Raw genomic sequence first — 25,768 nt, 5'->3', positions numbered from 1 at the left:
GGTATTGGTTGGGGGGGGGGGGGGGGGGGAGGGGGGGGAGGGGACGGCGTTGGGAGAGGGTGTAGCTGAGAGAGTAGGGGACGGGGTATTTTAGCGTGATAGCCAAAGTGAATTTTTTTCATTCTTAAAATTAAATTTAAAAAAATATCTTGGGCAAATTGATCACGATTTTAGCGGGAGGTAAGTGCAGAATATTAAAATGAGTTGAAAACGTGAAAAAAGGAGAGTCAAGTGAACGGGGCTTGGATGTAAGATGTAAGAACGGGCGCTAGGCTACGCTAGAGATAATATTACGAATGGATTTAAAGCTCAAAGCTCAAAAAGCTCTGCTTTAAAGGGTGTGCAATTTTTTAAATGCTACATTATATCCAATAGGACTTTAATGGTATTGTAAAAATTTTGAACATAACACTAGCGTAATAAGTGCATCGTCAAATATTATTGTTATGAGTCATCTGTGTTTTTTTAATACTTGTGATAGTGGTGGGGGGGGGGGCTGGGGGTGGGGAGACTTTTATATGAAATGCTCCTTGCTATGAAATTTGTAAGTTGAAAAATTATAAAAGTCTTTAATACTTTGATTGATTTAAAAAGTAAAAAGTTTCTGGAGAAATGTAACATTTCTTAGGGCAACGTTATCTATAAAACATTCCATCATCATAAGTTATTTATAAAAGTTACATTTGCCATAAAATTAAATATTCCATTCCAATAAAAGAAAAAAGAATGAAAGATACCTTTGCAAATCTAAAATATGCGATTTTTGATATTTTTGCTAAGTCAAAGAAGTATTAAAGAAATATAGAAACATTTATTGAGAACAACAATTACTTATGTACGTATCACGATAAGAAAACTTACTAAATAAAAGAGAAACAGTAAAATATCCTACTTTTTTTCTTTTTTTTTTTTTTTTTCACGTAATTCTTCGACGCTGATCTATAAATTTCGAGGCTTATTATTGAAGCCATAAATCGCTATAATATTTAGAGAAATACTTAGGCGTGAGCGCTTGTGGCGTTTAAAACTTTAGGATTTGTAAGTGAGAGAGAAAGGGAGAGCAAGGAAGTGAGTGAGGAAGCAAGAGAATTTAATGACATTGACATGAGAAGTGGAGAGCAAGGAGTAGGATTGGGCTCTCCTATAACGAATTTGCCATCGTTTAACAATTTGTTGTTAAATTGTAGTTGTGCTAGATGAGAATTCTTGGATATATAACCCGATATCCAGCAATCGCGTCTACAAGTGCGCAATGGAATTGTCGTGTGTCTCGTTTTAATGAGCGCTCGACCTATGAAAACGAGGTCTTCTCACATTGGATTTATTAAGAGCCTTTGTCGATCGATATTTGCTCCATCAAAGCGAATATTACGTTCGCCGTTTTTCTTCAATGATTAATAAATCCAAATGTAAATAATCCAAATCGCACGAGTTAAAAAAATCTATTAGCGAGTGCGTTGCCAATAACTAAGAAAGAGAGTAAATTTCGTTACGTAACGAAGCTGAGATGTTGATAGAACAAGCCGTGTGTAAATATTTTAGTAATTAATTACTTTCGGTTAGTATATATCGCGCACGGCCTTATAAATTCAATTAATACTTTTGATTCGATAGCAGTCGAGAGCGATTTATTAAAAGAATCATTATTATCAATGAAATTTAACGTTAGAAGTTGATAAAAGTGTGGCGAGCAGAGCCTCTTACCGAGACACTTAAACTTCGTATTTATGTGGTGCCTCCTCGCCTTGCCGTAATTGTAACGACGAGCGATCATTGGGAACATTTGAAAATGTCGTAGAGACGTAGTGATTAGGAGCACTAATCTCGTGTTGGGTAGAGTAACGTTGGGCAAATGATAATTTTTGCCCCGGCCGCGTGACAAGGAGACAGAGTAATGTGCTGATAGGTGTAGGGGCTTGCACGGGAAAGCGAGAATTAGGCTGTCATCCGACTCCGTTGTTGTTGCATTTATAAAAATGGATAATGTATGAGGACGCGGGGTTGTACGTTAGGAATGTCGATCGACTTTTCAAATCGAGTTCGAGGATAACGAGGATATCGGTTTATCGCCAGTCCGTGCCGAAATCGTGTACGCGAGAGGAACTCAATGGCGCTGATCGCCGAGCAATGCGATTTTGATTATGTTTGGATCTCGCATTGCCATTGACACGTCGGGCTTTTATCGATAATTATCCAACATTGGAGTGACGTATGCTTAGCGTGGATGTCGCGCGCACTGGCTGCGAACGATAAAAAAAAAAAAAAATTCATATTGAGCTTCATTCGGGTCTTGGTAATGCTAAAGTGGCAAATGTTACTTTGAGACTTTGGACTTAAAGACGAGTCAAAGCAGACGGGCGAGTGGGAGTTTTCTTGGGCATGAATTTGAATAAAATTTTGAATATAATGTAATAATTTAGATAATATCGATGGATTTTCGATGTGAATTTGACATTTAAGGAGCAATTAAAAACGAATGGCTAAAGCAATAATGATGTTTTTCCAATGTTAAAGGCTATTATGATCCTATGCATATATTAGATGCCTTTATGTGCTTCATATCCTGTGTTATAATTGAAAATCATCTTTCTGTTTCAGGTAAAAGAGTACTTTGGTTATTGGCCAGTGGTTTTGAAGTGTCGGCGGACGGGCGATACACGTACACGTCACATACACGTTGAGAAAGTAAAGTGATCGAATAGTTGGAGTCGCCGTGAGTTTCAATCAGAATTTTGCCTCATCGAAAGCTACAAAATACTATTTAATTCAATTTGCGTGGCAATTTATCTTTTGGGGCATTAAAAAATTTATTCATGATTCGAAAGGAAAATGAAAAATATGCCCCAATGCCGAAAGCTTTCGATATTGAAAACCTTGAGCGGTTAATCCGCTTTATTAGCTTCCAAAGCGGTCAAACGCACGATTGCTCGGTAAAGCTCGGCAAGGCAAACAACGCGATGGATAAAAATAAAAATCGCCGGAAAGTATAAAAGTTTGGGGAAAAAAAAAAGAAAAAAAAAGAAGGAAGATTGCCAATGTTTAAAATAGAAAATATCCGGACAAGAGTGGCAGCAGTCGTAAGTCAAAAATGGTCTGCGATTTCAAGTCGACCGGTATCGCTGTAAATTGGCCGATCGGAATAAATTCACGTGGGTGTGCATCGGCCGAAATAAAACTCCCTCCCACCCGATAAAACTATTCGAGCGTATCGGGCATCCGGTATTGACTAATAAACACGCGCGAAGTAGCGCGAATCTATGTGTCAGTGGGGAATTGGATGATTGCGCTCCTAGTAATCTCACTTACGTGCTCGGATCCTGTGTTCGCCGAAACAAGGCCTCGGACCTTTTCCGTTCATATGTGTTGTGCGATTGCGTTGAGGAAAAAAAAAAACCATAATATGCACAATCCACAAGTTATATTTATTAGAAAGAGGGTGCTATTGGTTCGGTGGTTGAAAGAGATGTGCGCACGAATAATATGTCGGTTGATGAATCAATACGAGCTTTATTGATTTTGCACTCAATTTCGTAAGGGATCTTCGATATTATTCCTTACCTTGTCATCGTACGTTCGACCGCTTAAGATAATTTAAGATACATTGATAATAAATGAATATTGTTGAGAATTAATGTTCGTGTGATTTATACTTTTATTGAGTTGAAATTACGTTGATAATACACGGATATCGTGGTTGTATCGTTCGTATGGACCATCTCGAGAAATCGATCGATACTTCCTGTAAATGAATTTAATTTTTTAGAAACGAATGGATCTACGTATAAACGTGAAAAATGACGCGTAGACTACTATATCGCCATAATCCTCGATACGCTTAACCGAAAGTAAAAAATGGAACTGGATAGTACAAAAATTCCACGAATTTAGCGATAATCGATTTTCAAACATATTGACAACTTTAAGCTGCACGCGACAAATTTCCATCCAATTTATTTTAATAATACCATTAGCAGGAATATGTAATCACTCGCATTGATTAATATTTATAAAATACAAAAACAAAAAAATTGAAATAAATTTCATTCGCCAGATTGGGGATCAAAGTTCATCAATCACCGAACAATTAACGGCAAATTAATAATAAAGTATCGCAATCAATAGTAATGTTATCTCAATTATATTAATACGGATATATTGAAAATTGAATATGAGCACTATTTGAAAAGGAAAAAAGAAACTATTATTTCACGACATATTATTATTGCGTTTATTAAAAAAATTCATCATAAATTCTTTCTATTATAATTTCCTCCATATAGGAATTGCGTCTTGTAATGTGACTTTAATACTTTATATGTCAATAAAATCGTTGTAGTCGAAGTTTTTAGCATTTGCTACAATACAAAAGTAACAACTGAATTGTCATATTATTTAATGCTTTATCTCTGTCCCTATGTATTATTTAAGATTACCTCCTATACGCTCGTTGTCATAATCCGATAACTTAAATCTGATAAAGTTTATTCCACTGCTACAAATTTCATATGTTTTGAAAATGTAAACGATTAGTTTTATAAAGTCTCTTGCAATATGAAATATGAGTATGAAATGCTTAATAAGAGACATGAAAGATTAAAGATTAAAGTCAGCCGTTGTTGTTGTTATTATTATTATTATTATTATTATTATTATTATTATTATTATTATTAACTGTTTATAATTCTTATTGCTAATGATCGGCAATTATATTTTTTTATTCACAATTTTGAATGAGTTGGCATTAGTATTTACAGGACTATCAGTAATCGTACATATAGTTTATTATTTTATAATATTTTTGCAGTTAAAAGCAATAATTTGTGATAACTTGAATTGCTAATTGCTAATGGAGACTAGCATTTTAGTTTCGCCATGCCCGCCTTCAATTAGAATAGTCACACTTATTTAATAACTTGTTGCAATAATTTTGCACGATATCGAGTAAGCTAATTTTATCCAACACTAAGTTGCCATTCTCCATCCTTATCTCATATCCTACATAACCCGTAAATTTTTTTGCTGATTTAGCTCTGTACACATCTGATCATAATTATTCTCTACTCAATTTAGTTACGTTTTATTCAAAAATATTCGACTCCAGACTTACATTTGCTAATTCTACTGCCTCTTTTCTTCCATTTGCTCTCTCAATTTTAATTTGATTCTTTTACGTCGTTTTTAATGTCACTCGCAAATGCGCATTAGTTTATATGTATTAGTCGATATCAAATTTTTATATAGTTTCATTGCTACGCCTCTCAACGCGTTTGATGTTCCCGTTTTTTTTTTCTTTTGTTCTTTTCTCTTGTGCTTTGTATCATCTGTGTTCTTCGCTCCTCTACGCTACTCCTATCGTAAGTCCCCACGTCAAATTTCTATAATATCGCGATAAGATTATTAACGACTATCGGTCACTTTTAATCAACATCCCATTGAAATTAAATTAGGTATAAATTCACTTAACTTAATAAAAAAAAATCAGCAAGCATTTTACTAGACAGCAACGACACAACATAACGATAATTAATCATAATTTTACTGATAATTAGTACGAAAACCGTTATAAAATTATTTCATTAATAATATTTTAATATTGACAGTTACGCCTAGGATGCTATAACCAAATGACCGATAATCTATTACAGATAAGCTAAACCTTTCCGATATCGAAGACTCGCTTCTCTCTTTATCGCGAAGCCTGTTTTTAAATTCTATATTTATTACTTCTTTCATTGAAGAGAGAATTTTTGTTTTTTTTTGTTTTTTTTTTGTTTTTTTTGTTTTTTTGTTTTTTTTGTTTTTTTGTTTTTTTGTTTTTTGTTTTTAAGCTGTGGTACGTTCATCCAGTAAGCATCTTTTGTCTCTTGAATTGGTTTTATATCAAGATAATAGCCATTTGCCACATTTACATTCGCAACTTTTCTTAATGCGTCCATTCTCATTCTAAAGACATCATCACGGTTATCAACATACATAATTTTACTTTTTTAGCAACTATTTTACTCGCGGAATATCTTACTCCAGATGAATATATTGTCCTATTCATGATGTCCATTCGCGGCTTATATTTAATTATGCAAGTTCATCATTGTTAAAACTCATTGTAAAATACTGATGGAAATCTACCCTTTACATCAGGGCAAACGGCCTCATTAATTATTAACGTAATTTAATGCATTCCTCTTTATTCTTAAAATTTAATACAATATTTTATCGACAATTAAAGATTAATGTCAGATAAAAGATAATATTACTATTCAATGTAAGTTTAAATATTTATGCGGAAGAAATTGTCGTTGACTTATTTATACTTACTGTGTATTTTCCTTTATATCCGTAGAAAAAATAAAAAAAGCCTGAAAATTGGGTAGCGTTTTCCAATATTCAATTGGAAAGCACCGATTGTAACAAATCCACATATGAAACACATGGATTTTGAAAAATTTACAAGTGCTCTGTTATAAAACCTATAGATTATAATTTCAATGTATCAAATAGGTATTTTCTGCTTATGTAATGTAAAATACGAGTGTATATTTTTTGCAAAGGATAGGCTTTTTCCAGTTGAATTTATTACATTGCTTTCTTGGCTATTTACAAATGATAATTGCAACTTTTCTATAATTATTTAATTATTTATTGTTTTTATCTAAATGAAGAAAAAGAGCAAATCAATATGGTCAGTAAAAGTAAATTATAATTGTTAAATAAATGATAAAATTAAAGAAATTTACCTTAAATATAATTTAAGATTATGTTTAATGCTAAATGGTGATGGTTTCATAAAAAATAGAGATAGAATTTCTGTTATGAGTTATAATTCATTTTGTCAATTAATTATTCAACAATTGAGAAAAAGCGAATATTTATGAATAAAAAAAAAAAAATTTCATTTACTACTAAATTTATTAAATACTTTGCTCTAATCTATTTTATTAACTCTTGTATATTTTCAATATCCTTAATTAAAATTAAAAAAATTGTAATTTATTCATTATATCTTGAATTGAATATCTTCCTTTAAATACTATTTTTACAACAATATGAACAATAGCCTGATTTTATCGATATTTTATTAAAAAATGCACGTTTTTTTGAAAAGCTCATTATATTTCTATTTTCTGAACACATGATAATACCTGCTCAGTTATTAGTCCTTCTTACTTATATTTTATCTCTCACTTTATTTTCTCTCACTCGGTATCGCCTCCCCCACCGTTCTCTCCCTCTTTATTGTGTTTTTTCTTTCTTTATCTGGCAGCTTGTGATGAATGCTAGGGCGCTCTTCGAGAAAATTGGTCCCGAACTCCATTTCGTCCTACAACATTCGGCAATTCTCCTTATTTCTTCCTTCTTTCTTGCTTTCTTCCTTTCTTATTTTCTTATTTCTAACATTAATGTCGAAAAATATTTTTACGCGACATGTTTTTATCAACACTACATTATATGATATTTCATATTATACACGTGTCTATTCGTTATGAGCTCATGTTTATGGAAATTGTCTACAGATTTAAAATAATAAAACGTTGTGCATATCAATCTACACTCTTTATTAATACACATAATGCAATTTTTTCAATTTCGACGACCTCCTCAGACAAGTATGATAAGCTTTGAGGCTCAGAAGAGGATTCAAGCAGGAGTCGGTCAATTATATTAGCGAAATTTCATCGACATTGTCCGTCTTTCACAGCCCATAAGAAATTGCGGAAATTAAAAAGCTAAAGTGAGAAGATTAACAGCGCGGTTGCGTCACAACCGGCGAAATATTTTGTTCCTTGACAGGCAATATCAACATTCTAACCTTACGAAAAAAACTACTTCGAGGCCCCGCAAAAGCATAAATAACTCCGTAAAAACAAAGGACGTATCCATTGCGAGGGGAAAAATCGTTCGTTCGCCACCGTCTCTCTCTCTCTCTCTCTCTCTCTCTCTCTCTCTCTCTCTTTCTAGCTCCGTCTCTCTAGCTCTTTCAAACACTCTCTCTTGGGATGAATGCGCGTCACGTGCTCCGTCCCAGGGCGCAAGACGTGCGCAAGGCGCTTGATGAAAGTTCTCGGAGGTTCAGGAGGACGACAGCGGCGCCGAAGCCACGAGCACGAAAAGTTCGCGCGAGCATCCGGTCAGTGACGAGACGAATTATGCCGGGGCGCTGATAAGACGAGTCGTAATTAATGCGGCGAAAAGTGCAGCCCGCGTTTTCACGGAAACGCGCTACTGGACGACCCGAGCATTGCTGGGTTCGGCCAGAACTTGGATAAGGAAAAAAGTTTCATAGCCTCGTTTTTCCCACCAAATGAGGATAGCGCCTCCCTTCATAATGATGCAATTTGTGAAATTAATTGTTCACGAGCGTGGGCCGAGCCTCGTTTAATTCTTGTCCTATACAATGTCACCTGTCCTCCGTTGTAAAAAGCTCCATTGTATTGTTAATACGTGTGATAATTTATAATATGTTAGCCCGGCTCTTGGTCTCATTTTAACGCATTTATAGTGCCGTTAGTATATAAAACACCTAAATCTTCTTTAGCCACAGTTCATTATTCAAACAAACGGTTCTGTTTTCCTGCAAACGATTGAAAATAGAAAATACTTCCAAGCATTTCGTATAAACGGGTTGAACGTCAAACGCTATCTGTCGGTAAAAGTAAAAAATGGTGCGAATAAATTATATATTAATTCGTCACTTCGTCACTTCGTCACAGTCGTATCGGCCGAGTTGGCATAGCAAGTGTCGGGAGAACTACTAACTGAGAGCTTTTAAAAAATGCTCGATATATCGTGATTTAATTAATAATAGGCACGAAGGAGAAAGAAAATACAAATTCGGATATTACAGGAAGTGGAAGCCGCAGTAGGAATTCTCATACGACTAAGCGGCCAATCCAACTATTTTCGCTCCCCTCTGCAATTCCTTTTCATTTCGCGAAAAATGAGCAAGAAGGCACGACTCTCCCCTCGAACCATTCATCCACTCCCATTCGATTGTTACACTTTCATTTTCAAACGTGCACAATTGCGCCCGAATACGTGAACGGGCCGAGGGTGGCGAGAGACGTTTTCGACGCGAGTTTCCAACTCAGTCTCATTTGGGCCTGAAAACCCGTTTTACCCCGCGACTCGTTCGTCAGAAAGCGGGAGTCTCTTTTGTGTTTAATGGGATCGAGCGAACAAATACTTGAGTGCACGAGAACTATGTGCTCCAAGTTTATGCGCCTGGGCACAAATAGATTGATAAAAAGATTAAACGGAGATTGAATTGATGATTGCCAATGGATCTAGTTTAAATTAGTTTAATGTTCTAGACATTTGGTTAAGAGATTGGTTAGGCATATAATATTAAGTGCTTTAAGTGATTAAAATACTCGTTTTCGATCTATAAGTTTCTTTTTCGCTTATTTTTTTGCAACTTTTTATCCTATTCTTTTCTTGAATGAATAGGTGGATTATGGCGAGTGTTATGTTTTGAATTCTTGACGAATTCTCAAGGCCATTTTTTAACAACTAATAATACACGTATTTTCGAGAGAATTTCGTAATAAACGAATTTCTTATAAAACGAGCACGTCTGTGTGTATAATGTATGTGAAGTAAATTGTGAGTGATACAAAGGTGAAAGAAGAATTGAAGGAGAATAGGATGAGTAGGTAGGACGTCAGAGAATAGCGATTACCAAAATGTATTCGCTCGTAGTTGCGTAAGGCGAAATAATATGCCTAAAGACTGTTATTTTCAAGATACGTAACGAGTTGTTTATAAGAGCAAAAGAGATACAAAAATTAATGGCAAAGAGAAAAGATCACGCATATGGGAGAATTTCATGCAGCGTCATCGTATATGTGGTAGCGAGGAGCCTTAAGTATCGAATCGCACGAGATAAAAGTATAGAAAAATGATAAATCAGCATATAAACGTGCAATTTGAGGTGAAAAGAAATATGCAGGCATACGCATAAGAAAGAAAAAAAAAAAAAAAAAAAAAGTGCTCGCAAATACTGCACAAACTTACGGTTCCTAAGTAATAGAGTGCGCTTACGTTTTTTTTTTTTTTACCCATTATATATATTCTTATCGTAATTATATGTCGTTGTATTTGCTGTATATAATTTGGCTGGCGTAAGTAGTTTGAGCTGCATTAAAGTATGTATTAATAAATTGGCCAAAATATTTTTTGACGTAGCGTTTGCTGACGGTATTAGTACCGCGGGTTGCGTTGCGAGACTCTTTAAAATAGAACTTTACCGATGTAGCGAATACTTGAACTCGAAGAAGTTTTGCCTTGGAGAACGGCCGCGTTCCTTCATGCCAAACGGCAAATAGCATAGATTTCACAATTTTAGAAACTAATCGTACACGTTTGCAAATTTGCAAAAAGTTTATAAATTAAGCTATATTTGCCAAGATTAGAGAGCGACTTGCATTTATCACATTGTGACACATTCACGCTAATACAAATATTACAATATAACGTTGGTTTCATTAAAATTTTCAGAAACTGATTAAAGTTGTTACCAATATTCGTTCCACAAAATTCATACTTATACAATTCAATAAGAAAAAAATAAGTAAATAAATAAATAAATAAATAAATAAATAAAAAGAAGGAATTACAAGCAAATACGCATGTGAAATAATAAAAATATAGAAACGTAATATTAAGTACAAACAAGTGGAAATTTCAAATAATATCCAACACCACTTACTACACGGAGATTGGGATCGATAAGAAAGTATTCTGTACGAGCGAAAGAAACCTTAGCTTTTACCCTCGAAAACTGTTCGCGAAAGTGCTTTTAGAAAGTGAAAAAACGATCGAGGGAGTAAGTAGCTTAGCCGGTTGCAGGGAGTAGAGGATGATTATCATTGTAAAGAAATAAGGAGTAGGACAATAGAAAATCGAGCGATGGATCGAGCATCTTAAAAGTCCCCTGGTTCGATAGCGCCTCATCATCTCCTCGAAAGAAAAAAAAAATAAATAAAAATAAATAAATAAATAAATAAATAAATAAAAAAAATCCCGTGCAATCGTCTAACTCGAGTCCTCGAGTCTCAGTCACGGCGAATAATCGCAATCGCGGAGGACATACATAATGCACATTCGCAATGCGCGCGTGCATAAAACGCCTCTCGAATAAACTTTCCGGTTTGTAAAGTCAAAGGGTGGAGGGACGGGACTGGGGCTGGGCGCATATAAAAGAGAAACTCCGACAATTGTAAGCGCGTACGCGACTCTCCCTCCATTTCCAAGGCACAGAGTTCACACGACACCACTAGTCGCGCACCATGTAAAACTCGGTAACTACGAAACGAAATAATCGGCTGTACGAGGAAGTCGCGATGAATGAGTCGTTATGCGTGACCCGGTTATGCGCATCCGAATGAAGAGCGCGTAAAACCATGTCTAGTAAATTTGGGATTAGATGTCTTATAAAACGCCGCGAGGAAAAACTTTATTTTACTTACGCTCAAAATTATCACTCGGTCGATTATCACTTTAATTACTCGCGATATTGGTAAATATGTCAAGACATGCTCGTTGTTTTAAAGCTCGGCTCTTGTGCTCTTAATATTTATTTATTTATTCATTCATTTTATAGATTGGCAATGAAGTATCCGGCCAATTGTTTGTATATCATAGGACATTATACTTATTTACCATCTTAAGCGTGTGCAACGATAATGCAAATATATTGACGTTGGTTTGAGATAAGAATATGGAGGGAGATGGCTGACTAAAGACAACATACATACGTGTCATGGCTAACGTCAAGGCGCACAAATATTCAGATTGAATATTTACTGTCTATTCCGCGACATAACCTCCATCGAACTGTGTGCGATCCTACTACCCCCCCCCCCCCCCACCCACCCATCCCTTCCCTTCCCACCCGCAGTTACTTGGTCTTGTAGCAAATCCCATCTCTATCCCTCGATCCAACAATTTTACAGCCATAATCCCTTTTACCTTCTTTGGCCTTAAATGACAGGAATCTTTTATTGGGGGATAAAAAAAACAAACTTGAACCAACTGCCGACTAACATTCGACTTGAGCACACTTTAAAGTCAAATTGTTGCAACAAACTCGTCACTTGTAATAATAATAATAATAATAATAATAACAACAACAACAATAATAATAACAACAATAATAATAACAACAATAATAACAACAACACACTAAACTCCTTATTGATATTAGTTTGTTAAATTTTTCTCGAGCTTTGAGCGTAACTGCTGCCACATACTGCAATCGTTTATCTCGAAATAGAAAGAAAAATGCTGAATCCGCCGGTTTTCCATTATCATCCGACCTTTAGAATGGAATTTATAAGAACGGCAAAATACTTTAGTATACTCCGTTTATTGCTCGACAATTTCAAATGCATCGTAAAGACTTACCGAGCCCCAGCAATGCAGAATTATTTAATTCGGTTAAAAGCTTATTTCACCTACGACTCGAGAAGATATAATTTTAGTACGAGCGTCTCATTCCTCGGAATAATACTCTTTACGCGACGCGCGCGCGCGCGCGCGCGCGTGTGTGTGTATGTACCACAGTGCGTGCTACACACCTCTTATCTACAGCCATCATACATATAAACAATAAGTTAATTAAAACCGCATGTTTGTTGGATAGGGCGCATCGACGGCACGCAGTTACGTCAATTAATAAGACAAAAAATAAATATTTAAGTAGGAATTCATTGTTGCCGTTATGCGGTAAATAATTGAGAAAGTCGTAAAGTGCGGGACAATAACAAGGAGGCAGCCACAATTATATCGACTGCTGTTTTGAAAATGCGATTCCATAAACAGAACGGTAAACTTTGCTTATTGAAACAACTTGGACGTTTCATTCTTTCGCGGCAGGTCGCGTAACGCCACGAAATGCCGAGTCGATAAATAAAAGAAAATGAAAGCAACATTTGGAAAAACAACGGTGCCATTGAAGCTCGCTGCGGCGTTGTGAAAAAAAATAATAACCTAAAACGCGAATAAGCGCGTAGAGGCGTGCAATATGCGCGAACAATCGTCGTCGGTGCGTGTCAAAGCTAACGTGATTTTTTTCTCTCTCTTTATTTTCTTTTTCTCACGGCGAGAAAGCCTTTGCTCTCTCTCTCTCTCTCTCTCTCTCTCTCTCTCTCTCAACCTGTACCTCACTAGCGCGCGTACAGGATTTGTGGTTTTTTTTTTGTTTTTTTTTTACACGCAACGATAGTCGCAATAGTATAACGGACACGAGATGCATCTATGGCTGAACTATCTAATATTACATTTTTATTTTTTGTTTTTAGCACTTTCTTTGTTTTCTTTTCTTCTTATTCTTTTATTCGTCTTCTTTTTCTTCGTCCTCTTCTCTTTAATTCCTCGTCCGACGAAAAACTTTGCTCGTGCCTAACCGCTAGCGCGCCAACACACATAAAGGCGCGTTATTTATCGGCTAAGAGTCAATGCGAGACGAGAGCGTAGACGAAAGGAGAGGGCAGGACAAATTGGTTATAAATTCTAACGGATTTTAAACGGCCGCTGGCCGGGAAATTAATTTCCCTCCTATCGCTTCACGAAAATGGAGCGATTTTTTTCCGAATAGTTCGCTCGAACGTTACGGTTAGGGAATTTATGATTAAAATAAGCCGTCGCGTCCTCTTCACGCAATTGTTATTCATGCCCCCGCGAGTTCCAACGAACTTCCGTTACATCAAGCTCATTCGACAAATCAGCAAACATCTAATTTTCCAATTTTTCAATTGAGCATCATGATTTATAGCGTTTAGAGCGTAAACAAGGCCCGCGACCGAAACCCATTCGTTATAATCATTAATTTATTCATATTATGAAATCGAACGAGTCAACGCGCTCCATTCACGCGCACACAACATTTCTTTGAATCGGTCGGATCTGTTGGGACAACGCCGTTCGGACCCCAGCGAGATTTCAAAAGATGAACTATACCGAGAAGGGCAATGTAAGGGAGCCTTACAATTAGAACGTAAGCCGAACTTTAAGACCCGAAAAGCTGATTAATGAATGAATAGACACTCGAACGTGCCGTCACGCAGTCGGCCATTACGTCGGTGATTCAATATTTCCAGAAGATCATTAGCTTGCCATAACCATTACTCAACTTCCGATGTACTCGCGCTATACTCATAATTGAAGGAGCGCCTGCCTCTCTGGGCCTTAAGACCCGTTTTGTCGTGACGTTCGGTGTCGTCCCGCTCAATCGGGAAAAGCGCGCGACATACAAAAACGACTAACAATCCCAATGGAGACGCGCGGATCTCGGCGATCGACGATGATCGCGGCCCACCAGAGAGCCACGACACGACCACGGCTTATTCGCCTTAAAAATCCAAATCCTCGTTCGAGGCAACGGACAACCAGAAGCGCCCCCTTCAGATTAATCGGCCACGTCGGGAGCGGAAGTCGTGCCACCCGTGTCTGCCCTCGGACTTTTCTAATAGGGCTGCCCGACTCCTAGGCGTTTATCTCTCTCTCTCTCTCTCTCTCTCTCTCTCTCTCTCTCTCTCTCTCTCTCTCTCTCTCTCTGGCGCTTAAAAGCCGAGAGCGCGCGCCCGGGAGCCATTACGAGCATTTGTGCGCGCGCCGCGTAACAAGCCGCAATTGAAATACTTGGCTTAAGCGACGCTCCTGACTCCCATGTACAGCGTTTTCTCACACCCGGGCCGCACGCAATTGCCTTGGTTATTGCCTGGTTGCGAGGTTGCTCGTCTATGCTCGGGAGGCATCTTGTGTTCATTTCTACTTGTTTACCCGTTTCAATCTCTCTCGACCTCCTCCAACCCCCCAATTCCCCAAACCGTCCAATCCCCCGTCGCCCAACCGGACCAATGAATTGCGTATGAAAAGACTCGCGAAGCTCCTCGACGTCGCCTTGGTATGCCCACCCAGTGCGAGCTAAAGACACGCGATGTCGAGGTTAAATATTTGTCGGATGTAGGCGGATGCGACGATCAATTGTAATAGCAAGTGGGGTGTTGTCCTTACCGATATCGCGCCCGAGTAATTCGCACGAGTAGAGTGCTCTCGGCACGTGCAATGGCGCCTCCCGCGGTAGTCGCACAAGCCAAACGCTTCCTCGGAACGAGGGAAGCGGTTATCGGTGCCCCGGCTAAACAAGCCGGCTGATCGAATAATACACGGAGAAATTCGCCTTCTTCGCGTCTCGGCCGTGTTTGGCGAGGGCGCGCGCGCAACTGTGCACAGACGCGTAGATGTGGAGCGAAGCACTGATACGATCGTCGTCGAGCCTTTCGTCATGCGCTGGCAAACATCTCTCGTCACGCGAAAGTGCACACGAACGTGTGCGCGTCGATGGTGCTGCTCGTGCATAAACCGGTCGATGCGAAAATCTCGAGGATCACAATCGGCGCCCACCGCTGCGAAGAGATGTCGCTCGAAATTTTGCGATACGTATATTGGTTTCTTTGTTTTTGTTTATTTGTTTTTGTTTTTGTTTTTGTTTTTGTTTTTGTTTTTGTTTTTGTTTTTGTTTTCGGTCCCTGAGAATCAAGCCGAATATGCTTTGTTTGCGCAGTACAGATATACGACACTTAGTTATCCACGTTATGCGATCGAGGGTGTGCACGAGTGGGTGTTGGGCTTTAAAGGCTTTTCATTGGCCAAGTGTTAGTCTTCTTCTTTTCTCGGGTGCTTTAGTTCTATGTTACGAGGTTATATTTGTTAAGGTTATATTCTGTTTTATTGTTTTTTATCGTGAATATACAAATGAAAGGGACGAAGAAAAATTTCGCGAGAGCCGGTAGTTTTAAGCAACTCCTTTGCGACATTTATCGTAATAATCGATTGGCTTTAAAAAAAGATTTGTAACACATGATGGGATGCTTGACAAGAAGAAAGAGTACATATATTTGGTTACGGGAAGAGACGAATTCAAGCACCAACCAATACCCTCTCGAAAATAATTTTTTTTAGTTTTTCAATTATTATATGTATATATGTACATAGTATACAAGTACCATTGACTCGAAAGCTTCTTTGCAAAAGACATTCTCGTGCGTGCGCGCGTACGTGCGTGCGTGCGTGCGTGCGTGCGTGCGTGCGTGCTTGCGTGTGTGTGAGTGTGCGAGCGTTCACGTTATACGTACACGTTGGAACGGGCGCATATTATGAACTTAATTTTCAAAAGTGTATTCGCCTGAGCATAATGCGAATATATAAAGTTTGTGGGAAAAAGTTGTAAAAGTCGGTTAAATGTAAAGCGTTGCGTGTAAATGATTGTAGCAAAAGTAAATTTTATATCGCGAGAGAAACAAACGATCGTTAAATCATTCAAGATTCCTTGCATTGACTATATTGACTTTTAAGCGACATTTAAATCACACGTAATTTCGTTATTATTTTCAGTCTCGAGACTCGAGCTACGAATTATCTTAGGACAATCCTCTATTGTGCAAATATTTTATTAGCCAAGCAAACGAATTTTTCAGAATAAACACCGATCGCTTAACCGCTCGGCTTGAAATAAGTGAAATAGGTACGAGGAATCCCGATATATCCGTTGGGAATTAAAAGTGTGCTCCGACTTATCGAGGGATAAGTTGTAATTATTAATAATGGGATGGCCGAATTGATTCTCATCGTGAATGAGGGAAATGAAAGTTAGGCATCCGGCGCAAGAAAGAAAAAGTACGCGAGTCGAGGGAATAGAGAGAAATAGAGCGAGAGGAAGATTGTGCAAAAAGAAGAGTCACGAGCACGAATGGCCAGGAGCTCGCCGAGGACTGTGCCTCACGTGCCGACTCTCGCTCAACCCAGTCGGAATAGACTCGGAATTAAAGATTCGTCGATCGCAGATATATAGGACTTGGCTTTCTCGAGAGCCAAAGAGAGAGAGAGAGAGAGAGAGAGAAGCTTTTATCCAGGCGCACGAATTTAGCGGACCTCTCGTCGAGCCAGCCTCCTCGTGGGAGAGATGATGAAGGAGAGCCCCGGGACTCGGCCGAGCGTTTAGATCGCCTCCGGATAGCCCCCGCTAAACTTTGCCCAAATCCTCTTTATGCATCCGGCACTCGCGACGATGCGAACTTGTTGAGGAATTATTTCAAGGAGCCTCGACCGCAGCTCAACGCGCCCATCGACATATAATCGCCAAACGCCGTTTCGTCCCTCGTTTCCACGGACGACCTCGTGCTCATGATGCGCCGATTGTTTCCTGAAGTCTCGGCTGCTGAAGTTGCCCTATGCGTTCTCGCGTTTATGGCTGCTGGATGAATTATGTTAAAAACTTGGTGATAATTTTGCATACGTGCACGCGCTTGAGAATGACATTATCAGAATTTCCAAAGCATAATATTTGCGTGCATTTGTATTAGAGGCGCCGTGATTAGTTACGTGGGACGTAAGCGACGGTCATGTACAATGCATAAAACATAAGCGTACAATGCGCAACGTAACAACCTTTTTTCCCCTTTCCTGTGAAACGATTTATCGTACGAGAGAGAGAGAGAGAGAGAGAGAGAGAGAGAGAATGAGAAGAGAAAAAGTTGTCATTCGCATTCGATTAAATAATTTGAGTTGGCTGGCTATTAACTCGGTTGCGCTCTTACACCCCCCGACTATTCCTATGAAAATTAATTGAAACCCTTGTGAGCTGTGCGCTCTCTCTCTCTCTCTCTCTCTCTCTCTCTCTGTCCTAACGCGACAACGACCACCACTCTCCTTCCCTCACACCCTCCCTTTTTTAAAATCGAGCAACATTCTTTTTTTCTCAAGCGTAGGCGAGCTCGCGACGGCAGCAACTATTTCATGCAAATACCTGCCTAATAACTTTGAAATTTAATTACGAAGGATCGATCGATGGGTCCTTTTTATAAACGCTCGCAAAGTCTCCTACCAATAAACAGTCGATGCATATAGCAAGCATTTTAGCGCGCTTAGCCCACTCGAAAATAGCACGATATCTCTGTCTCGGGATCTCCGTCGGCAATCGACTTGGGAGATTTCAAAACCAATCAAGCCGGGAAACTAATTCGACCTCGCTCGCGCACTTTTGCTCGCTAATGATTTCGTCGGGCTCTGCGCGAAGGTAGGCCAGGCACGCGGGGATCCTCGCCGTCGGCCGCACATAACGGCCCCGCATATTTCACGTGCCACCTCCGCGCTCGCCAGCTCGATCGATCCTCGGGGGATGAATATTTTCGCTGTCTGCCCGCGCCGGCGAATATGGCTGACTTGACTAGTAGCCCCCCTGGCTTGGCTCGCGTTTATTTTTTTCCTCCTGCCCCGTGGCCGAATTTTTTCCTGCCTCTTCCTCCTACCCCTACCCACCCACCCCCACCCCTCTTCTTTTCAATTCTATTTCAATTTTTTTTTTCCAATTTTTTTTTCTAATTTTTTTTTCCATTTTTTCTTTCTTACAATTCTTTTTTTCTTCTTCACTTTTTGTTGTTGTGAAACTCGATTTTGTCTGTTTTTGAACACTTTTCAGCCAAGTTTTGATGCATGGGGGGGGGGGAGGGGGGAGAGGATACGTACAAAGCTCCGCTTAGTTAATATCCGAGGATCCAATCTCGGACGTAAGTCGAGCGACAATATGGCGAATAGCATTTTCAAATTGTAGGAAGCAGCGGAGCGTTGCTTAGGACCTACATCCAGTCCAATGCTATAAGATGGTCTTGGACAAGTAGCTTCAAAGTCCTTTAAAGTGAATAATAGGGTTAGTAATGTAATTAGGAAAAGAATTGTTTACGAGAGTGCGCATTGGGAGCATTTTATTACAGCCCATTGGCTGTAATCTTACGCAGTGCCTTTAACTGTATTGTACGGTGCTATTATAACATTAATGTTGTTAGAAATGCAGTAATTTCGTCGTCTTAAATTGCCCATCTCGCTCTATTACTTTAAATTTAAACGTCATTTGCAAATGTAATAATAACAGGCTGCGTAAAGTTCGTTTCAAACTTTAGCCACACGTCCAGCGACTTGTGTAACTATGGATAATTAATTTTCAAACACCGAATTTTCTCTTATTCAACTGACGCGTGCACACTTATACTTATAGAGAAATTCTGCAAAAATCTGGAGAATTAAAAAAATATAGGATCCCAGGAAAAGAAGTTTCATTTGCCGGTGGTACGCGCCGTTAAATCTTCACGATTCAAGGACAGATTCCTTGAGTTTACTCGCCGTTGTTCATTGTAGCAACAGCTATCGGAAAATGTACGAACAACCGGTTAATAACCAGCGGAGCGTTAGAAATCAGAAAAGTAGTAATTAAATTTTAGATACAACGATTCTCGAGGAGGCGCCGGTATGATGATTAAAGTGTCCAAAATGTCAAACGGCAAGCTTAAGTAATGGCGAAGCGAGAAATTAATGACGAGCGCGCAACTACGGTACTAAAAATTATCAGCTAGTAAACAAGAGAGGGAGTACTCGGGTGATTTAAATATTGTATGGGAATGTCTGGACAAGTTGATGGTACACGCTGCTTATGACTGACGGATTGGAATTTTTTCCTAAATCCTGCCGTTTTTATCGATTTACCTTATCCTCGCCGTTAGTTAGAGGCTTATGGAACGAGTAATTCGTTTCAGATTATTGCAACTCTCTCTCACTCTTTCTCTCTCTCTCTCTCTCTCTCTCTGTCTCTGTCTCTCTCTGTCTCTGTCTCTGCCTCTCTCTCTCTCTCTCTCTCTCTCTCTCTCTCTCTAGAAGAAGAAGAAGAAGAAGAAGAAGAAGAAGAAGAAGAAGAAGAAGAAGAAGAAGAAGAAGAAGAAGAAGAAGAAGAAGAAGAAGAAGAAGAAGAAGAAGAAGAAGAAGAAGAAGAAGAAGAAGAAGAAGAAGAAGAAGAAGAAGAAGAAGAAGAAGATTGTCATTGAATGATGAAAGACGCGACTTGACCAAGGGACAATACAATTAATACAATAAGTCTCAAATCGTAATTATCAGGCGCAGGCGATAATTAATGATTTTATACCGATATCTGATTAACGGTTGATCGACGTTTTTTCTTTTATTCCTTGCTTTTCCCACCATTAGTTAACCCTTTCCATTTTATTTATTTTTAATTGAGTCGACAAAATATGCTTGTCTATACGTCTATGTCTATAGCATTGGCTAAATTAATAAAAATATTTCATTGTAATTATGTATTAGCATTAAGTATTTTATGTTTATGCGTATAAAATAAATATTAAAAGTTTATTCATAATATATAAAATAATCTATATTACGTCTCTCTCTTTAGTTTCAGGTGAGTGTTTTCAAATATTACGGAGACTATATCTTAAAAGCGCACGAAAATTTTAAGTGAGTATGAATAATTTTATTCAATAATATTACTTTCTCGTATATTACACACACGCACAAGCACGCACACACACATACACACACACACACACACACACACACACACACACACAAACAAACAAAATATAATAAAATATCAATTTTCAATATGTACACGAATGTATTTGGATTTTTAAAAAATTTTTTTTTTTTAATCATAATAGCGAGGCCGTTAAGATATGAGAAAAGATAATTTTAATACAAATACTTAATTCATACATGAGATATTATAATCTAATAATTTCAAAATAATCGAGATAAATGCTGTCAATTGCACCCGTAAAATATTTCAATGCATACGTTTATCTATTCACAAGGTTTTATTTATAATGATGAAATACAACATGAAAAGCTGAATATTGTTGTTTGCATCTTGAAATTCTATCAGAAAGATCTGATTGCTGTATCTATTCCGTTAAATAAATCAAACTTGTCGTTCAACCTGTCCTCATTACCTCAAATCTAATAAATTTTACAATTTCTCGGGCAGCCCCCTCAATTCAGAATATCCAATAAATGACTGCGCGTTATCGCTGTACCTCCATCACGAGTAAATTCCCTATCATCATTTTTATAATATAACCAACTTTGCATACCAACGCACTTGAGCATGTAAGCCATCTCTCTCTCTCTCTCTCTCTCTCTCTCTCTCTCTCTCTCTCTCTCTGCCTGTCTATCTATCTATTTATCTTTATTCCACTGTATCGTATTTTAGCATACGCGTATCGGTAAATGTCGGTAAATAGGCAATCCGGCAGGTAGTGAAGCTCGAAATCTCCGTGGATAAAAGAGCTCATCCATCAACCTCGCTGTTTCTTTTCCCTCTCAACATAGCTCCCGATCGCTTCCCCCCGCCTCCACCTCTCCCTGCTACTGCCCCGCTGCCAGCCTGTCGCTCGCGCTCTTTCGCACTCGGAACGATGCGCGCAGTCGGGAGGAGAAAAAAGAAGGATGATATCGGGTATTGGCGCTCGAGCTCATCTGCTATCCCGTATGGAGTTTCCATATACACCTGTGCCTCGCGAACGGTGGCACTTGATTAATGATAATGGCTCGTGAGCGGACCCGATCGATCGCCAGTCGGCACTCGCTTCAAGGAGCACAGATTGAGGTGGCTTGCTGCTTCCGTCATCCTCCCACCCGCCAGCGCTCGCCTCAGTCTCACGAGATGTGCATGTGCATGGGCATTTACGGCGACCGAGCGTGCCTGTGGCAGATAATGCCCAGCCTCGCAACATTGGAAAATGGAAACGCCACCCGGGACGAGCCAGTCGTGCTTCATCGGCGCTTTTTCTTTTCTTGGAATGACGTAGGGGCGAATGGGGCCAGCGGGACGGGGTTTGGGGGGCGCTGATAAGCAATTCGAGACACAGGGACGGACGTTCCAATCTAACGAATCAGCTTCTTCTTTTTTTTTCCCCTTTTCTTTCTCTTTTTTTTCCCTTCTACACGTTACGAGCGTACCATTTATTTGTTTAACTGAAAATTGCAGGCTTCGAGTAGCCCCGGGTTTTGACCGAAGAATTTTTTTAATCTTTGGACGATTGGAGCCGTTACGATTCACTTAACGCTACTACTGGCCTCATCGAGCCTTATCAATTACGCGAATTACTCGGCATTATTATTCGGTGAAAATTACAGATACGTAAGTTTTTGGACGTAAACGGTTATCTGTAATTTGCTTTTTGCTCCAGAATGTCATGTTAAAGGTATATTATCATCGGATATGATGTGAACGCGGCAGTATTAGCGCCCGTACCGTAAAGTATCTCATTACCTTATCGAAACTCGGTAAGCAGACTACGGAAGCTCCCAAATGAGCAAGTACATATATTTCTTATCTTTCTCGGTATACTTATCTGCGAAGATTTTGCTCGTGTCTGCATTTGTGTAGTTTCGGCTTGAACTCGCGCGCAATCGGACTCTAACGTCTTTGCTGCCGTCGCCACCGTCTCCGCCGCCATCGCCAACGCCAACGTCATCTCCTAACCCGTCCTCGCCCCTACTCCTCTTGTTATCAGTAAATGGAGTGCGCGGGAATAGGCAATGGCTGACATTATCGGGTGCAGATGAAACCGGCAGCTGATTAGTCGGTTGCCGCTGTGGAGGAAGCAACAGCAATTTTGTTGGGGGCGGGGGGTGAGGGGGGGGGAGAGAGAAGCGAGCCCACGAAATCACTCGGCCTCTTCATCCTCAGCCGCGCGATAACTACGGCGAGGGGCAGAACTGTGACAGAAAGGGGGGTAGGGGTTTTACATGGCCCTTTACGCTAGTAATTACGTCCAAGTTTCGAGAGTTTCGCGCACTTCCTAGTTCGCCACTTCCGTTCGGTTAGCTTCGCGCCCGAGTTATACCGACTCCTACCCTTCTCCACGCTGCCTTTACGTCTTGAATCTCGTCGACCCCCTCCACCCTTATTGCCAAGTTGTGTATACGCGTGCACGTTGTGCTCCTTAACCTATCCATTCTCTTCCTCCCTCCCTTAAGCATCAGCACATTTCGCTATATGAGTATTGGCCATACGTGTCTGCTTGGATTATGCCATTATGATGCTGCCATTGTGACATGACTTGGATTAATTATGGCTATCGCCTTGGCCGTTAGATTGATTAGATTTACGCCCTGATTGGAATATTTATACTTTATCTTGTTCTTTTTTTTTTTTTTTTTTTTTTTTTTTTTTTTTTTTTTTTTTTTTTTATACGAAATTCGATGGTACTTAATCACGATTCGTGTTATATTTACATTACGGTTGAAGGGGACGACGAGGGTGCAGGAGGGAAGATTACTATTCGATGATGGCTATTCTCTCATTCGCTTCCTTTATACTGCGAATTTAAGCGACGACGTCATTAAGCGCACCCACTAATACTGATTTTATCCGTTCGATACTTTTAATATGCTATCGTATAATTGTTACTCGCTATACACAAAGTAATTTCTAACTTAGATAGGAAAAAACGATATGCATTCGAAAATTGCGAGAATACAAGTTTTAAATTACTAGCGAGTTTCTTCGCACCGATAAATAAAGTGTATCGATTATTCCCTCCTGCCAAACTCACTTTATAACTTTCAAAGTACGAACAATAAGATTATTCATCCAATAAATATTCAAAACAAAAACAAAAAAAACAAACAAAAAATAATATTAACCCTAAATAAAATAATCGATACAAATGGCTCGCGCGAGAAGACCAAAAAAAACAAAAAAAAGGCGAAAATTATTGTTTGTGCATCGTCGAGCCATCAGCGTCTCGATAACTGCAAAAGTTAATAAAACCAATGAATCGATCCATCAATCACCAACGCCTATATCTATACCAATCAACCAATTAATATCTCTCGTCAACTTCGTCGTCGTCGTTTTCGCCGTCTCATCCTTGACGTTATCATCCACCCTACGTCTCTCTGGACCATCTGCTTTTAATCTCTCTCCTCTCTCTCTCGCTCTCGCTCTCTCTCTCTCTCTCTCTCTCTCTCTCTCTCGCTCTTTTCCCCTCCAAAGATGTTAGCCATCTATTTGTTTAGTCTTTTCGCGAGTAACGAACTTGCGAAGACAGTGTCGTCGCTGCAAGCCCGTGGCTTTCAATACCAACGAGGGCATTGCCATTGGAAGAGGGCCATACCGTACTCATTTATTTTCGTAATTTATCCTCTTGCGCGCAGTCGTACGATTTACTTTTTATATTTTATACTATCGTGTTATAATCGAATAAGTCCAATAAGCCGACGATAATCCATTTAAATTACTATTAAATAATATAAATAATTATTATGGCCCGTCGAGGGGTGAGAAGAGGAAAATTCATTATCCTATTGGCTGGGTATTAAAAATAATTTAAAACTATAAAAATTATACGGAAATTCTGCCAATTCGATCCGTCCGCTCAATTAAAATTCATTTAAAAATGAAAGAAAAAAATTAAAAAAAAACTCAACTTTTATATTAATCATTTATTCGTCGCGTTAGAACATAACGACGGAACACATTTTCTCTCCATTTGATAAAAATTTCATTAATGAAAATGTTCATTACAAATGCCAATAGGCAATTTTTTTCATTCATGCTTGCTTATTTGCAAAGTATCTTGCCAAATGCCGATACAAAAAATTATTTATCTTTAATAAGAAAACATTATCGTTGAGCGCACATTATATTCGCATTTACATACGGGTGTGAATGTTCAGCCATTAGTAATTTGCATGTGAAATATTTATTACGAATGAAAAACAGGTTTCGTTTTCCTGTCAATTCGAGATTTCTCCAACTTTATCTACAGTAGTTTCTTATGTTGATGGATTGACGTAAAAAAAAAAAAAAAAAAAAAAAAAAAAAAAAAAAAAAAAACAACAACAACAAAGTATTATAATTTGTAGGACGTACAAGTGAGGTTGACTATGTTTGCTGACTTATTCCAAGTAATTATAAAGCTCAGAGAGTCTCGAGACACCTAACCTTTCCAAATCTTGTATTATTATCCCGGTATAATGTTTATTTATCGTTGATGCTTTATTAATCGTTTGGAATAATGTAATGTGACGAGCCTTCGCGAGCCAGACAATCAACGATATTTGCTTGGGAAACCCGTGATGCCGTTACTCGCCGAGATATTTATGAATAATATTTATTCGTCGATTAAGAAAAATGTTAATTACATGACGTGCATTATTGACTGAAATACAGACGGCGATAGCACGCGCTTGTTTGATGCTGGAAAAGCAAATGATGAGGTAGTGGTGGCGCGCGAGTGATAATCAGCTTAATCAATTTGAGCCAGAGCCATTGAGACTCGATCGGCGTTACGCGATGCGTCCGTCACGAAGTATGGCTAGAGGGGTGGGTGGGTGGAGTTGATGGTGGATGGTGGATGGTGGATGATGGGTGGTGGGTGGTGAATGGTGAATGGCGAATGGTGAATGGTGAATGGTGAATGGTGAGTGGTGGGTGGTAGGGGTTGGGAGATGAGGGACAAGAGCCTAATTACCGGGAGGCTTCCAGGCACTAGGCGCGCGCACACATACGCGCGCGCTCTTTCCGCTCCCCTACATTTGTTAGCTTTTGTTTGGCATCGAGAGCGCTCGATTGCAATTTCGCGATTGCGGCGTCGACGGGGGCGGCCGTTAATCTTTACGAGTTACCTCTCCCTGCTAATGCCTCGGCATTTTTCCCTATTTACCGCGCTTGCTAACGGACTTAATGGAGGTGACATGGGAAAGAACTCTCCGCGGGTAAAATAAATGCAGTCCCGGGAATGGCGGCGAACACCGGGACAAAGAATCGTAAAATCTCGCTACAGGACATGCAGGACGCGCGCGCGTCTGCGGGTAGCTGACGGTATGTGGAAAAGGTAGTGTGGGTGGTTGTTGGTGATGGTGACGGGGTTGGGGAGGGAGATAGGGAGGGAGAGAGGGAGGGGAGGTGTCTCGC

The 25,768-nt window shown here is 39.3% G+C and overlaps 1 protein-coding gene across 1 annotated transcript in view; it reads left to right on the top strand.

Annotated features, from left to right (window-relative positions):
• The window catches only part of LOC105364964 (discoidin domain-containing receptor 2), a 231,685-nt gene that overhangs the window by 53,403 nt on the left and 152,514 nt on the right, over positions 1 to 25,768 (top strand). Inside the window, exon 2 of the mRNA XM_011503010.1 lies at positions 20,237 to 20,242. The gene's annotated coding sequence lies outside the window, so the exon portion shown is untranslated. The remainder of the gene's footprint in view (positions 1 to 20,236; positions 20,243 to 25,768) is intronic.

Source organism: Ceratosolen solmsi, unplaced genomic scaffold, assembly GCF_000503995.2.
Source record: "Ceratosolen solmsi marchali unplaced genomic scaffold, CerSol_1.0 scaffold61, whole genome shotgun sequence".
NCBI classification, from domain to species: Eukaryota; Metazoa; Arthropoda; class Insecta; order Hymenoptera; family Agaonidae; genus Ceratosolen; species Ceratosolen solmsi.
The sequence above is the reverse complement of the archived record's forward strand: the minus strand, read 5'-3'. Positions and strand labels throughout refer to the sequence as shown.